The 17240-nt window shown below is 38.5% G+C and overlaps 1 pseudogene; it reads left to right on the top strand.

Annotated features, from left to right (window-relative positions):
• Positions 1 to 371: 371 nt before the first annotated feature.
• On the top strand, positions 372 to 1721 carry LOC112849339 (tubulin beta-4B chain pseudogene; annotated as a pseudogene).
• Positions 1722 to 17240: the final 15519 nt, after the last annotated feature.

Below are 17240 nucleotides of genomic sequence, written 5' to 3' on the forward strand. Positions count from 1 at the left end.
AAATATATTTTAAATTTCTTAAAATTAGATTTCTTTCTATTGACCATTTCTATTTTTTATTAGATAAGACTAAATTTTAAAACACATTTATATTGGGTCAGCTTCCCTATGATAAGTAATAAGTTTTAAACTGTAGATTGTATGCATGCTAGCAATTATCAGGATGTCAACTGGAATAGGCCTATGTGGCAGATGGATGAGGCATAACGCCCAGAATCAAAGTATCCTAAAAGCTTATGCTTTAATTGTGAAAATTTATAATTCTTCATATTAGGAAATACAGTCAGTCATAGCAGGGAAGTTCATTTTGAAGTTTAAAAAGTCAATCTTCTTAGCACTCTGCCGCCCAATGTTTGGCTCTTGCTGCCGCAATGAGGGAGATAGTGCACTGCAGACCAGACAATGCAGCAACCAGATCTGCGCCAAGTTCGGTGGGGGGGATGGGATGGTGGTGGAGTAATGATCAATGACGAGCTTGGCATTGACCACAGACATTTACCACGGAGACAGTGACCTGAAGTTGAAGCAGATCAATGTGTACTACAACAAGGCCACCAGTGGCAAGTATGTGTCTTGTGCTGTGCTCCTGGACTGGGAGCTGGGCACCATGGACTCCAAGCGCTAAGGACCCTTCAGGCAAATCTTCAGGAAAGAAAACTTTGTTTTGGGTCAGAGTGGTATTGGGAACAACTGGGCCAAGAGTCAATACACAGAACGTGCAGAGCTGGTCGGCCTGGTGCTGGATGTCCTGAGGAAGGAAGCTGAAAACGATGACTGTCTGCAGGGCTTCTAGCTGACCCACTCCCTGGGTAGGGGGACTGAGTCTGCGATGGGTACCCCCCTCATCAGCAAGATACAAGAGAAGTACCCAGACAGTATCATGAGCACATTCAGTATGGTGCCCTCTACCGAGGTGTCAGACATGGTGGTGGAGCCCTATGATGCTACCCTCTCAGTCCACCAGCTTGTAGAAAACAGTCAAAACCTTCTGCATTGATAACAAGACACTCTATGATATCTACTTCAGAACGCTAAAACTGACCACACCCACCTATTGGGAGGTCACCCACCTGGTGTCAGCCACCATGAGTGGGGTCACCACCTGCCTGAATTTTCCTGGCCAGCTCAATGCTGACCTGTGCAAGCTGGCTGTCAATATGGCCCTCTTCCCCTGCCTGAACTTCTTCATGTCCAGCCTCGCCCCGTTGATCAGCAGAGGCAGCCAATGGTACTGGGCCCTGAGGTTGCTTAAGTTTACCCAGAAGGTGTTCAATGCCAAGAACGTGATGGCTGTCTGTGACCTCTGCCACCACCTCTATCCGACCATGGTTACAATGTTCAGGGGCCACATGTCCATGAAGAGGGTGGACAAGCAGATGCTAAATGTTAGTGGAATATATCCCCAACATGAAGATATCTGTGATATCCTACCCCGAGGGCTAGAAATGTCTGCCACCTTCATCGGCAATAGCACAGGCATCCAGGAACTGTTGAAGTGTATCTCAGAGGAGTTCACAGCCATGTTCAGGTGCAAGGGCTTCTGCGCTGGTACACAGGTGAAGGCACCTGCATTGTACACAGGTGAGGGCATGGAGGAGATGGAGATCACCGAGGCTGAGAGCAACTTGAATGACCTGGTGTCTGAATACCAGCAGTACCAGGATTCCAGGGCTGAGAAGGAAGGTGAGTTTGGGGAGGAGGCAGAGGAAGAGGTGGCCTAGAGCTGATAGCTAGTAAAGCATGTGGAAGCCATGTGAACTCAGAATTCACTCACAACCTGTTATCTGATAACCATGTCTCTGTGTGCACTTGCTCTTTTTCCTGTCTTGACACCACATGCTGTATGGACGCCACCATTAAAGCATTTGAATAGTTAAAAAAAAAAATACCCTTATCTTCATAACTTGAAAATAATTCTAGTGGCAATTAAACTCTTATCAAAAGAAATAAAAAATAAAGAAGAATCAGTTTAGAGGAGATCTTTATTTACTTTTAAAATTTATTTTAGCAAGAGAGAGAGCACGTACAAGTAGGAGAGAGGGTCACAGTGGGAGGGAGGGATGAAGGGAGGGAGGGAGGGAGGGAGACAGAGAGAGAGAGAGAGAGAGAGAGAAAGAGAGAATCTCAAGCAAGCTCCATGCTCAGCACTGAGTCTGATGCTGGGCTCAATCCCACAACCCTGGAATCATGACAGCTGAAACCAAGGGTTGGATGCTCTTGAGTCACACAGGACCCCCTAGAGGAGTTCTTTAAAGACTGTCAACTTTAATCTCTGGACTTTAGACAGGAGTCAAATTTAAACATATATAACATATTTTGTTGACTACTGTGTTTTTACATACCTAGAGAGATATTCCTATAGACGTCCAATCAGTTTTCCTACCTTAAAATCTTCCATAACTCCAAGGCATATTGTTTTCTATCTTCCTCCTCAATGTCTTAGTTCTAGATATTCCTTATAGGATAGTTTTATGTTCAGTCCAAAACCATTACATACAAAAGCACTGTGACATCACAGGTTAATTCGGAAACCCATAACAATCCTGTTAGTGTCAAAATTGTCTCTAACGAAAGACAAGATTACATGAGCCTGCCTCATTTTGTTCCGAAATATTTGTTGATGGTAAAAAGAAAAAAAAAATGATTGTTGACCTAATAACATACTGAAAATGCTATTGTTAGAAAGACCAATTCTGTTTTCTCTGAGTATATTGTGGAACCTGGGAGAACAGCCTAATAAGAGATTTTTGTATTAAGAGGGTGGGTGTGAAGGTTCCACTTAGCTTCCTCTAAGAGAAGTGCCTGTCTGAATACAGAAACCACATGGAAACAGATGCCTTGAAATGTTCCAGCCAATTTGACCATATAAATGTATATGAATCCTCCTCTGTCACGAAGACCATCAGTGTAAACAACTGGTAGTTTACAGGCTGTATAATCCATTTCCACTTGGAAAAAAGCTGTGCTGGTTATTTTTAGACAGTCTCTTACATAAGGTACCAAAATGCACCCTATTAAATAAGTTAACACCATATCAAAATGCTTTTTTATTTCCATGGAGAAAATTAAATCCTCTGGAGTTTGTGACTAAGAATCTCATGTTTCATAGAATATCTTTATCTTTCTCCACTTCTGAGTATTTTTCTCATTCCCCTCTTCCCCACCCCTCCCTCAATAGTTAAGACTAAAAACCTGAAACACTTTTTTATATTCTGACCTTCATCATAGAAGACTGTTTCTTTGCACCAAGCTGATAATTAAAAGTTTTTGGATATTTTCTGGTTGGCGTACTGGGTGATTAGTCCATTGAAATGTGTTTCCACAGCCTTTTTTTTGTAGTTCTCTATTGCTACGCATCTTTTTTTTTTTATGTTTGTCTGAATTGAACTATATTTACCATCTGCTGTTACAGTCTCTCAAATGATCTGAAACCTTTGAATTCTGTTAAATCATTCCTCATTATTGCTTTTTTAGTAGTATCTATAAAGTCTATCTATTTCCCTCCTAAGGATTTCCTTATCTCTATCATTTACATACTCCAGTCACTAAGACTCTCTCTCATTTTGCTTCTATTCCATGTTTTGTATTTATTTACAGGATGCTGATATGAAGTCCTTCAGTGACATTTTGATTGTTTAATATATTAGATCCTTTGAATTTGTTTTAGCTGTTGTCTTATAGTTACTTTTCTCCCACAGTATAAAAGTTTTACTTCTCGGAGTACCTGGGTGGCTCAGTCAGTTAAGCATCCGACTTTGGCTCAGGGCATAATTTTGTGGTTCGTGAGCCCCACGTTGGGCTCTGTGCTGACAGCTCAGAACCTGGAGCCTGATTTGGATTCTGGGTCACCCTCTCCCTCCATTCCTCCCCCACTCATACTCTGTTTCTCTCTCTAAAAAATAAATAAAAAAATTTTAAAAAGTTTTACTTTTCAGGTCTTTTCCTTTATTAAGGATAGGTTTCTCTATGTCATTTTTAAAATAAATTCAACATTTGGTAGAAATGAGTTTTGTTTTGTTTTGTTTTGGTGGGTTTTGTTTGTTTTGTTTTTTAAGTAATGAGCATGATATTGCCCTGAAAAGAGGTAGAGAAGAAAAAAAACTGTTCTAATCTAAACTTTTGGGGCAAGTCAACAGCATTCTCTCTCTCTTTTTTTTTTCCGTCATATTTATCTCAACACATACAAGGATTCAGAACCTTTCCATAGCATCTTGGTGTCCATAGGCAATCATGGGTATAAAACTTCACAGAAAGTGCTAAGTGGGAGGAAAGGGCAACACACATTTGTGATAACACATCCAGTGATATTCTAGGTAATATAACCTACATCCATTTACAGAGATTTTGTTCTAATCAGTCATTGACTCCTTAATCCATTTTTTCATTCCTTCATTCACTCATTCATTCATTTATAAATCTTTCAGTTATCAATTACTACATAACAAGATACCTCAAAATTAGTGGCTGAAATCAGTAACAATTTCTTATTTCTCACAATTCTGTGGATTGACTTGAATCACCTAGGCTGTTTTTCTGCTCCATCTGGTTGGGGTTACTCATGAAGCTTCATTCTGCCAGGGGCTTTGCTGGAGTTGGAATCTCCCAGGTGATTCCATCTCCATATTTGCTGGGGTGATTGGAATGGCTGAGAAGTGCTGAACTTCTCTCTCCAGCAGAGTAACAAGATGTCTTACATAGTGGTTCAGGATCCCAAGAAAGCAAAGTAGAAATTGCTGGCCCCATTAAAGGATAGGTCAAACACTGACACAGCATTATTTCTTCTGCATTCTGTTGACTGAAGTTCACAAATCCAGCCCAGATTCAAAAAGAGGGTAATAGATTCCACTTCTTGATGAGAGGAGTGGCATGTTTAGGCTTGGGAGAAATTTTTGCCTAGCCAAAACTCACATTCCTTACAGATGCAAAATGCACTCATCTCCAAACAAGATACCCAACGTTTTATTCAATCATGGCATCAGGTGGCTCAAAGTACAAGATGTCCTCATTTAAATTAGGTCCAGATATGGATGAGGCTTACCAGATACAACTCCCCTTTTTTTTTTTTTACAAGTATATTCCTTGTAGTTTTATTTGTAATTGTAAAAATTTGATAAATATCCATCAGTAGAAGTTAAATGAATTAAAGTTCTTCCATGGGGTTGTTAAAGAGATCAAGGTAAAATGAAACTCTATTTGAATTAAAAGTTGGTGTATGTACTAATGCTCCTTTTAACCTAAAAACCTCTGGACTTAAAAATACAACTTATCTGGCCCTTGCATAACCAACATCCAATGGTGACACAGGGACAAAACAACTCTAATAGACACTTCTGTTCACAAAGGAGAAGAATGGAAATCATAGTCATGAGTTCATAGCAATTCTGAAACTACAAGTGGGCAAACAAAAGGAAAGATGGAAGAAAAGGGTAGGGAAGGGAAAGAAAAAGAAGAGGACAGGAGAGAAATGAAAAACGAGTAAAATAAAATAGACTAGGAACATGTTTTCAGATCTCCCAATTTCATGAGAGGCAGAAGACATTTCTTGATTCGTCCCATTTTGCTTTTTGGCAATGGTTCCCTAATCCACTGTTCTTGGCTGGCTTCACTATCTGGTGTCTTGGCTCCTCCCTCTGAGATGCCTTTCCTTTTCCATTAAAAAAAATGCCCATATTTTAATCTGAGAAGTTCTTTCAACATGCTTTCTGCCTAGAAATTTGGAGCCTACAGTCCCTTTTTTGGCTTAAACTGCCCTTGTGGTTCTGACTACATGTTGTGTTTTCTAGTGAAATTTTCCTAAAAACGTTGTGAGTTTCTATAAATATTTTTAAATTTCACCCCTTGCCCCCAAAGTCTCATGGTTTAGGTTTTTGTTATGTTTGCACCTACTCCCAGGTACTAATTTCTGTATCACTCAACATTCAGTAAAGGAAGCAGAACAGCAATTAGACATGAGATAAGGGATTACAAGAATTAGAACTCACACAAATGTGGGGGATATTTGGGAAGTGAAGACCCAAGAGGGAAATTTGAAGGATCAGAAAAATTACTGATAGTTCTGAGAGGCCAGCCATATCCAGCTACTGAAACAAGATCATGAAATAGAACCTAACAGCAAAGTCTATGGGAAGCTCTTGCTTTTCTGAATACCCATGTAAGAAACTAGTGACAATACTGAAGCTGCTGTTGGTCATCAGCATAAACAGTAAGGAAGAACTAGACCTAAAGTAGAGTTGAGAGAGGACAAGCCTGGACCTGTCAATACCTCTGTAATTGTTTGTCACAACTAACCTTGACAAACTTCAGAGAAAAGTGTCTGCTGCTTAACTTTCATATCCCAAATTTCATACAAGTTTTTATTTTGGCCAACTCTGACCTTATACAGGGAAGAGTTTCTAAGAAATGGAATTTCCAAGTTAAGAAAAGTGACAGACAAACCATTTCATCACAGAAAGGAAGGGAAGGGTATGAATTGATTCAATAAATTACAGTGACATCAGAAAGAGCCAATTGAAGTTTCCATGACAAACCAACATGTGAACAATTTACATCTTGACATTTCTACATTTCAGAAAGATCATTGAGAAACTTGAGTAGTGGATCAAAACTCATATTTTAATTTGGATTTTAACTCTAGACCTGCCACTTACTAGTAATATTGCCTTTGGAAAGTTATTTAACTTCTCTAAATTTCCCCCCTAAAATATAAGGAGAATAATAATGGTCTTCATGTTGTAAAATAATCTGTCTAAAGTCACTGACACAGGACTGGAACACATTAGGCATTTGATTTTTCTTGTTTGGCATTATTATCCTTGATATCATAAAATGTCTTAATCTTCTTAAGGCACATTAAATTTTCAAGTGTTTAGCATCAATTACCACAGTATCTAGGGGCCTGAAAGAATGGATATTTCCAAATATGAATATGCGATGATTAATTTTATCATTGTGATGATTAATTTTATTATTAACCAGTGTGAATTTGACTGGCCATGGGGTACCCAGATTAATTATTTCTGGGTGTGTCTGGGATGGTGTTTCTGCATGAGATTAGTATATGAACCAGTACAGTGAGTAGATTGTCCTCCCCAGTGTGGGTGAGCATTATCCAACCTATTGAAGGCCTGAATAGAACAAAAGACAGAGGAAGGAGGAATTCATCCCTTTTTTTTTCCTGCTCAGTACCTGAACTAAAACATCTCATTTCATCTTCTCCTGCCCTCAGACTGGGATTTACAGTATCAGCTTTCCTGATTCTCAGGTCTTCAGACTCATAATAAATTACATCACAGGCTTTCCTGATTCTCCAGTTTGCAGACTGCAGGACTTGTCAGCCTCCAGCATTGCTTAGTCAATCTCTCTCCCTCCCCCTTCTCCTTATCGCCTCAAAGTCTATAAAAAAGTACAATGCAATTTTCCATTGAGCAGGAAAATATGTTTGCATGCAAGCCTGCTAATTGTGTGAACCTTGGTTCACTCCATCACACTAGAATCAATTTCCTCATCTATAAAATGGGAAAAATAGGGGCGCCTGGGTGGCTCAGTCGGATAAGCATCGAACTTCAACTCAGGTCACTATCTCGCGGTCTGTGAGTTCGAGCCTGCGTTGGGCTCTGGGCTGATGGCTCAGAGCCTGGAGCCTGCTTCGGATTCTGTGTCTCCCTCGCTCTCTGCCCCTCCCCCATTCATGCTCTGCCTCTCTGTGTCTCAAAAATAAATAAACGTCAAATAAATAAATAAATAAAATAAAGTAAAATAAATAAAATAAAATAAAATAAAATAAAATAAAATAAAATAGGAAAAATATAATGCCTGGCTTTCAGAATTGAGATGACATCTATACCACACATTGGGGTCACAAGTACACAATAAATGTTTTTTTAGAACTATTAAATTCCACCACCCTCCAGATAAGGAGGCAGAGGCCTGAAGTCTTGGAAGTATCAACATAAGTATTTCTGCAAAAACAGTTTCTCATAAATTCGTGAACAAACTTGACATATAATACCAAGTTGTTCTGATGATTATAGAATCCTAAACACTGAATCCTCAGACTCCTAACCAAGGCATTAGTTGATCCTTCCCTTTCTCAATACAAGACTGATCTGAAGGGACATCCCAGCTCCAGAGCTTCCATGAGACTCTCTGAGGCCTTTGTTGTGAGTGTCTCTCAGTTCAACTTCTCCTTCTGCTCAGTCTTGCTTTATTCTCTCTTCAATGGCTACTTATATAGAGAACATTCCCAAATAAAATTACTCCATTAAAGTTCTGCATCTCAAAGTCTGATTCCCAGAAAAACCAGCCTGTGTCTGATGTTACTTTATAAAGTGTTGGAGGGGGGTGCTGAGGGAGGAGAGAAAATGGGAGTTGGGGAGTCATCCAACTTCAAATAAGTCAAATAGATATATATAGAACTTTTCAGAGAACACTCAAGACAGAGATACTACCTGTGGCATTTACAAAATAGTTTGCTTGGAGCAATGTTGAGATTAGACTACCCTATGGTAGAAACGGGTGTCATTAATAACATAGAGATTAAAGACCAGATAAGTCTTATTACTCTGCTTCCTATCTTTCTATGTCCATATCTATGGACCCTACCATCCTAATTCACTTCTGCTTCGTCTTGGACCAAAATTGGTACCAGTAATGGCATATTAAGGCAGAGACACAAACCTTAGACATAAGATGATATTCACACTGGCCACCAGATGAACACCTTCACCAGCAAAAGAAAATAAGATTTGGAATGTTTTTTAATATGCTGCAGATTGTTTAAAATTAAAGAGTTCACTGATGATGCAGTGAAATGTATGTCTCGCCAAGAACAAAAGCCCAAGTGCTGAGCTGCATATTTCTTTATAGAAAGTGAACACTATTATTCTCTGAAACATCTGCCCAGGTATTTGATTGTTAGAGATTGTAAACGGCAACCTCATAAAAAACTTAGTCAGACTAGATTGAAGGTGATCCCATTTGAAATGAGGAACAAGGCCCCTCTGACTATCCAACAGCAAGAAAGACAAAAGACTACAATATTTTGACTACCATGAGAGGTACCTCTACCCCTTGCCCACTCTTTTCTAATTATTTGTAATGTGTTGAGAAGTGATATGATTCAAATATTAGGGAGTTATTGCTGTGAATCTCATAGGAATATCCTGAGAGAAGCTCAGGCAGAAATACATATTTAAGCAATTTTTTAAACTAGTATGTTTACATTTTAGAAATGACTCATCACATTCTATTGTGTAAATACATATTTAGACTAGTAAAACTCTTTAGAAAGCTATGAATTAAAGCCAAATGTAAGTATTGGAGTTAATCTTTTTTGCCTGCTTTAAGCGCCATTTTGAATGAGTGGGGTGAAATTGGACATTGTGTGTGTATAATGATGAAAAATGGTAGGCTACAATGAGGAATAATTATTTTGATTTCCAGAGCATAATGGCCTATGAATTATGTTTAAAATTAATGAAAGAGAAGATAGAGAATGATTTGAATCTCATCAGTAGCTATTTTTCTCTTTCTCTGAGGCAGCAATGAGCCATTTTCTAAGGGATTTGAACTTTTGTGAGCAAGTCCCTCTAAGCTTCTAAAAGGTCTTAATTTGAAGCTGAACCTTTTTAATGATGATTTGTCTCGCTTCAAAGAACAAACAAATAAGCAGTTGGACTTCCTGAGAGGTTTTCATTGTATAAAGACAATTTCTTTGCAAATCGAAATAAGTTTTTAACATTTGGAAGGACATGTACATTCCAGCATATCCTTTTGCCACGAAAAATCCCTTCTCTCTTCAATGCTACAAGTGGCTATAAAAAGAGAGGTTATTTTCCTACCAAAAGCAACTTGGATTTAAAAAGAGAAAAGAGGGGCGCCTGGGTGGCGCAGTCGGTTAAGCATCCGACTTCAGCCAGGTCACGATCTCGCGGTCCATGAGTTCGAGCCCCGCGTCGGGCTCTGGGCTGATGGCTCGGAGCCTGGAGCCTGTTTCCGTTTCTGTGTCTCCCTCTCTCTCTGCCCCTCGCCCGTTCATGCTCTGTCTCTCTCTGTCCCAAAAATAAATAAACGTTGAAAAAAAAAAATTTTTAAAAAGAGAAAAGAGGTGTTTTTAATTTTTTTTAAATTTTATTCTAATTGCATCCTCTAACACTAAATAAAGAAGAGCATTATCTTTCAATATAGTTATGTCAAATCTAGAAGTATTGTTTTGCCCTATATTTACCTGTTTAGTCCTCTATTAGAACATGCTTACATTTCTTATTTTTTTTAAGAAGAAACATCTTGCAGCAGAGATGGAAAGTTATGCTATTTTTTTTTTAAGTTTATTTATTGTGAAAGAGAGAGTGTGAGCAGAGGAGGGGCAAAGAGAGAGGGAGAGGGTGGGCATAAGAGAGAATACAAAGCAGGCTCCATGCTGTCAGCGTGGAGCCCTCAGCAATGCAGGGCTCAATCTCAAGAAACGTGAGATCATGACCTGAGCTGAAATCAAGAGTCAGATTCTTAACTGACTGAGCCATCCTGGCGCCCCCAAAAATCACATTATTAGAGATATAACTATATGGAAAGCAAAATTCTGCAACATGTTTGAAACGAGAAAGTTACCATCTCTCAGATATTCTATGTGAACATCCAAAATCCAACTTGAGCATCAAGAAGCACACAGTTCTTGTCACTCAACATTACATCCTCCATCCCAGATACTATAGGTGACTTCAAGTACAAGCTGATATAGTCATTCTGGTCACAAACTATCAGTTGTCTCTTGAATCAAATTCTTTTCCCCCAAACTCAATTCCTTCACTGTATATATAGAGTGGCTTTTCCTAGTCCTGGATTTCCTGAAATATAGCGCATAAAACACTTGTCTAAAAGTCAGTTTTCAGGGATATATAATATTCTTGTATTTGGTATAAGTAGTTTTCTATTTATTTTATAATTACCTTCTATTAATGTTTTTTCCCATTTACAATAATAATATAGTTTTTTAAAGTAAGTGTAAATAATTCAAAATGTTAATTAAAATAATATGGCATATTTATGAAGAAGCTTATGCAGAATACAGTTCAAAAATACGTGTGCTACTTGTCTTCTCATTCTTAATATTTGACATTATAGACCCAGTTCTTCTTCTTGAATTATTTTATTTTTATTTTATTCTAAGACTCTAACCAAGGTATATTTTCTTTATAGTTACTTCTTTGGTGGTTGTATTTGTTTTTTATGCTTATTTATGTTTTATGATTTTAGCTATTATCCCATGTAGTTGGCTAAACCTGCAGTTTTCTCTTTCAACCTCCCCTCGCACTCCTTAAAAAGGCTATACAATTTGATCTGGCTATTGCATTGTAATGCACTTATTACTGGCCACATTGACTTTCAGTTTCTCTCTTTTCTGATACAGTGTACAACACTGCCAATGTTATCTTGTAAAATATAATTTTTTTCAGATTACTCAGGTTTAAAATGTCCTCAAAATGAGGAGCCAAGATGGCAAAACAGCATGGAAAGTTTTTTGTATCTCGCATCCATGAAATACAGCCAGATCAACACTAAACCCTCCTGCACACCTAGAAAACTAATTGGAGGATTAACACCACAATCTTCACAACCTGAACCACAGAACTCAGCAGGTATGTGGTGTGGAGAGGTGAACTGGGGGAGAGAGAAGCCACGGAGGACAGGGACCTGTTTTTGCTTGCAGAGAGAGGATGGAGATGGGAGGAGAGTATGGGAAAAGCACCCCCCCACACAAAAGCAGCTGGAGAGAAAGTGGAAAAGTCAAAACAGCCACAGGGACTGAACTAAAAATGGAGAAAGGAGAAAGGAGAGGGTTTTAATTCCATTAAGACTCTATAAACAGGGGGAATGCAGAGTCTGAAACTCTGTAACTCAGTATCTGGCAGTGGTCTGGTGGGAAGAGTGAATCCCTGGGAGCAGAGTGGGGTCTGGGAGGTCCTTGGGTCACACAGGGAGAAGTGTTTCCACTGCTGGAAGGACAGTTGGTAGAAGCTGTGCAGCCACCTGATCCCAGAAGACCCCAGAGAACAACCACATTTGCTGGTGCTGAAACAAGGTTGTTAAGGATGAAGCCTGGTACCAGATGTGTGTTGTGATTTACCATAATCCCTGAAATGCTGCTGCTACATGATCTCGTGAACTTTTTCTGGGGCAGACTGGCACACAGCCACCGCCTCTGGGCATTGGCAGTAGCACGGTCCTGTGAATGTTCCTGGGTGTGGCCAGTACCTGGCCATTGCATGGTGAGACCCTCCCCCAGAGGATTTGAGTGGGTCAAAGCTGCAGTCCCTCAAAGATGAGGGGTTAGGAAACAGTTTCCTGACACAAAACTCAGGAGGGAGGTGATGCCTAGTAGCCTGATGGCTTGGTCACAGAAAGGGTAAAAGTGGGGAGTGGACTGAAGCCAGTCGCAAAAAACAGGTGTGCAATTGCTGATCAGGGAGAACAGAGTTCCATTCTGAGATTGGGTAGCTGGGTGACGTCATTTTCAACCCTCCCGTGCATGCGCATACATACCTACAAGCACCACAACAATCCACCCCAGTAAGCTAAGCAGCACCATCTAGGGGAGATCGGAGTTGTTAAACTAAGCCCCACCCAACTGGGCCAACCTCACTATTCAGGAACACCATAAATCTCTCCACCTGCTTAGTTTACAGACTATAAAGTGCTTCAAGGTTTGAGTTCTAGAGGAAAACGATGTAATTTCAATGGCATTTCAGTCTGTTCACTGGTCCATCTATTCAGTTTCCTTTTTTTTTTCTTTTTCATTTCTTTTCTTTTTCTTCAATACAGAAAGAGAAAAACTTTATTTTTATTTTCAATTTTTACTGAAAATATTTTTCATTATTTTTTTCTACTATACTGTTTACTTTTTTGTAAATTTTTCAATTGTATTTTACTTCCATCATTTCATTTTATTCTATTTCATTTATTCATTTTCTCAAATTTTCAAAGGTTTTCCTTTTTGTCCCCCTTTTTCTCTATCAAACCCCTTTCAATAACGAGACCAAAACACACCTAGGATCTAACATCGTCTATTTGATTTTTCTGTGTGTGTGTGTTGTTCTTAATTTTTTTAATTTTCATTTTTTTTACCTTATTAATTCCTTTTATTCCTTCAAAATGACAAAATGAAGGAATTCACCACAAAAGAAAGAGCAGGAAGAAATGACAGCTAGGGAGTTAACACAGATACAAGCAAGATGTCTGAACCAGAATTTAGAATCACAAAAATAAGAATACTAGCTGGGGTCAAAAATAGATTAGAATCCCTGTCTGTGGCAATAAAAGTAGTAAAAGCTACTCAGGGTGAAGTAAAAAACGCTATAACTGAGCTGCAATCTTGAATGTACGCCACGGTGGCAAGGGTGGATGTGCAGAGCAGCGAAACAGCTATGTAGAGGACAAACTTACGGAGAACAATAAAGCAGAAAAAAAAGAGGGAGTCTAAGGCAAAAGAGAACAATTTAAGAATTAGAGAAATCGATGACTCATTAAAAAGGAACAACATCAGAATCATAGGGGTACCAGAAGATGAAGACAGAGAAAAAGGGGTAGAAGGGTTATGTGAGCAAATCATAGCAGAAAACTTCCCTAAGCTGGGGTAAGACACAGGCATCAAAATCCTGGAAGCACAGAGGACTCCCATTAGATTCAACAAAAACCAACCATCAACAAGGTATGTCATAGTCAAATTCATAAAATACTCAGGCAAGGAAAGAATCATGAAAGCAACAAGGGGAAAAAAAGTCCTTAACCTACAAGGGAAGACAGATCAGGTTTGTAGCAGACCTATCCACAGAAACTTGGCAGGCCAGAAAGGAGTGGCAGGATATATTCAATGTGCTGAATTGGAAAATTTGCAGCCAAGAATTTTTTATTCAGCAAAGTGTCATTCAAAATAGAAGGAGAGATTAAAATTTTCCCAGATAAAAGTTAAGGGAGTTCATGACCACTAAACCAGCCTTGCAAGAAATTTTAAGGGGGACTCTCTGAGGGCAGAAAAGACAAAAAAAACAAAAACAAAAACAAAAACAAAACAAAACAAAAAAAAAAACGACATCAACAAAGACCAGAAAGGACCAGAGAACACCACCAGGAACTCCAACTCTACAAGAAACATAATGGCAATAAATTCATATATTTCAGTACTCACTCTAAACGTCAATGAACTCAATGCTCCAATCAAAAGATATAGCATAACAGAATGGATAAGAAAATAAGACCCATCTATATGCTGTTTACAGGAGACCCACTTTAGACCTAAAGACACATTCAGATTGAAAGTAAACGGAGAACAATCTATCATGCTAATTGTCGACAAAAGAAAGCCAGAGTAGCCATACTTATATCAGACAATCTAGACTTTAAAATAAAGACTGTAACAAGAGATGAAGAAGGGCATAATATCATAATTAAGGGGTCTATCCACCAAGAAGACTTAACAATTGTAAACATTTATGCTTCAAATGTGAAAGCACCCAAATATATAAATCAATTAATCACAAACATAAAGAAACTCATTGAGGGGAGCCTGGGTGGCGCAGTCGGTTAAGCCTCCGACTTCAGCCAGGTCACCATCTCGCGGTCCGTGAGTTCAAGCCCCGCATCAGGCTCTGGGCTGATGGCTCGGAGCCTGGAGCCTGTTTCCGACTCTGTGTCTCCCTCTCTCTCTGCCCCTCCCCCGTTCATGCTCTGTCTCTCTCTGTCCCAAAAATAAAAAAATAAAAAAAAAAAACGTTGAGAAAAAAAGAAACTCATTGATAATAATACCATAATAGCAGAGAACTTCAACATCCCACTTATAGCAATGGACAGATCATCTAAACAGAAAATCAACAAGGAAACAATGGCTTTGAATGACACACTAGACCAGATGGACATAACAGATATATTCACAACATTTCATCCTAAAGCAGTGGAATATACATTCTTTGCCAGTGCACATGAAATGTTTTTCAGAATAGATCACATACTGGGACACAAATGAGCCCTCAACAAGTACAAAAAGAAAGAGATCATACCATGCATACTTTCAGACCACAATGCTATGAAACACAAAATCAACCACAAAAAAAATTTGGAAAAATAACAAATACTTGGAGACTGAAGAACATCCTACTAAAGCATGAATGAGCTAACCAAGAAATTGACAAGGAAATTAAAAAGTACATGGAAGCCAATGAAAATAATACCACCACAGATCAGAGCAGAAATCAATGCCACCAAAGCCAAAAAAAAAAAAAAAAATTAGAATAGATCAATGAAACCAGAAGCTAGTTCTTTGAAAGAACTAACAAAATTGATAAACCACTAGCCAGTTTGATCAAAAAGAAAAAGGATGGACCCAAATAAATAAAATCAAGAATGAAAGAGGAGAGATCACCACCAACACAGCAGAAATAAAAACAATAATTAGAGACTATTATGAGCAATTATATGCCAATAAAATGGGCTTTCTGGAAGAAATGGACAAATTCCTAGAAACATATACACTACTAAAACTGAAACAGGAAGAAATAGAAAAGTTTAACAGACCCATAACCAGTAAAGAAATCGAATTAGTAATCAAAATCTCCAAAAAAAAAAAAAACAAGAGTCAAGGGCCAGATGGCTTTCCAGGGGAATTCTACCAAACATTTAAGGAAGCGTTAACACCTATTCTTTTGAAGCTGTTCCAAAAAATAGAAATGGAAGGAAAACTTCCAAACTCTTTCTATGAAGTCAGCATTACCTTAATTTCAAAACCAGACAAAGACCCCACTAAAAAGGACAACTACAGACCGACTTCCCTGATGAATATGGATGCAAAAATCTACAACAAGATATCAGCCAACTGGATCCAACAATACATTAAATAAATTATTCACTGCGACCAAGTGGATTTATACTTGGATTTATACTTGGGATGCGGGGCTGGTTCAGTATCTGCAAAACAATGAATGTGATTCATCACATCAATAAAAGAAAGGACAAGAACCATCTGATTCTCTCAATAGATACAGAGAAAGGATTTGACAAAATACCGCATCCTTTCTTAGTAAAAACCCTTAAGAAGGTAGAGATAGAAGGATCATACTTCGAGATCATGAAAGCCATATATGAAAGACCCAATGCTAATATCATCCTCAATGGGAAAAAACTGAGAGCTTTCCCCCTAAGGAAAGACAGGGATTTCCACTCTCACCACTGTTATTCAACATAGTATTGGAAGTCTTAGCTTCTGCAATCAGACAACACAAAGAAATAAAAGGCATCCAAATGGCTAGGAGGAGGCCAAACTTTCACTCTTCACATATGACATGGTACTCTGTACGGAAAACCCAAAAGATTCCACCAAAAAACTGCTAGAACTGATCCATGAATTCATCAAAGTGGCAGGATATAAAATCTATGCAGATAATCGGTTGCATTCCTATACACCACCAATGAAGCAACAGAAGAAAAATCAAGGAATTAATCCCAATTACAATTCACCAAAACCCATAAAATACCTAGGAATAAATCTAACCAAAGAGGTGAAAAATCTATACACTGAAAACTATAGAAAGCTTATGAAAGAAGTTAAAGACACGAAAAAATGGAAAAATATCCCACGTTCCTGGATAGGAAGAGCAAATATTGTTAAAATGTCAATACTACCCAAAGCAGTCTACATATTCAACGCAATACCTATCAAACTAACACAAGCATTCTTCACAGAGCTAGAATAAGCAATCCTAAACTTTGTATGGAACCAGAAAAGATCCTGAATAGCCAAAGCAATCTTGAAAAAGAAAATGAAAGCAGGAGGCATCACAATCCCGGAATTCAAGCTGTATTACAAAGCTGTAATCATCAAGATAGTATGGTACTGGCACAAGAACAGACACTCAGATCAATGGAACAGAATAGAGAACCCAGAAATGGACCCACTAATCTTTGACAAAGCAGGAAAGAATATCTAATGGAATAAAGACAGTCTCTTCAGCAAGAGGTGCTGGGAAAACTGGACAGTGACATGCAGAAAAATCAACCTGGACCACTGTCTTACATCATACACAAAAAAATAAACTCAAAATGGATGAAAGACCTAAATGTAAGACAGGAAGCCATCAAAATCCTCGAGGAGAAAGCAGGCAAAAACCTCTTTGAACTTGGCTGCAGCAACTTCTTAATACGTCTCCAGAGGCGAAGGAAACAAAAACAAAAATGAACTATCAGAAACTCATCAAAAT

This window comes from Puma concolor, chromosome C2 (assembly GCF_028749965.1).
Source record: "Puma concolor isolate L17-30 chromosome C2, mPumCon1.1.hap2, whole genome shotgun sequence".
In the NCBI taxonomy this organism is placed as follows: domain Eukaryota; kingdom Metazoa; phylum Chordata; class Mammalia; order Carnivora; family Felidae; genus Puma; species Puma concolor.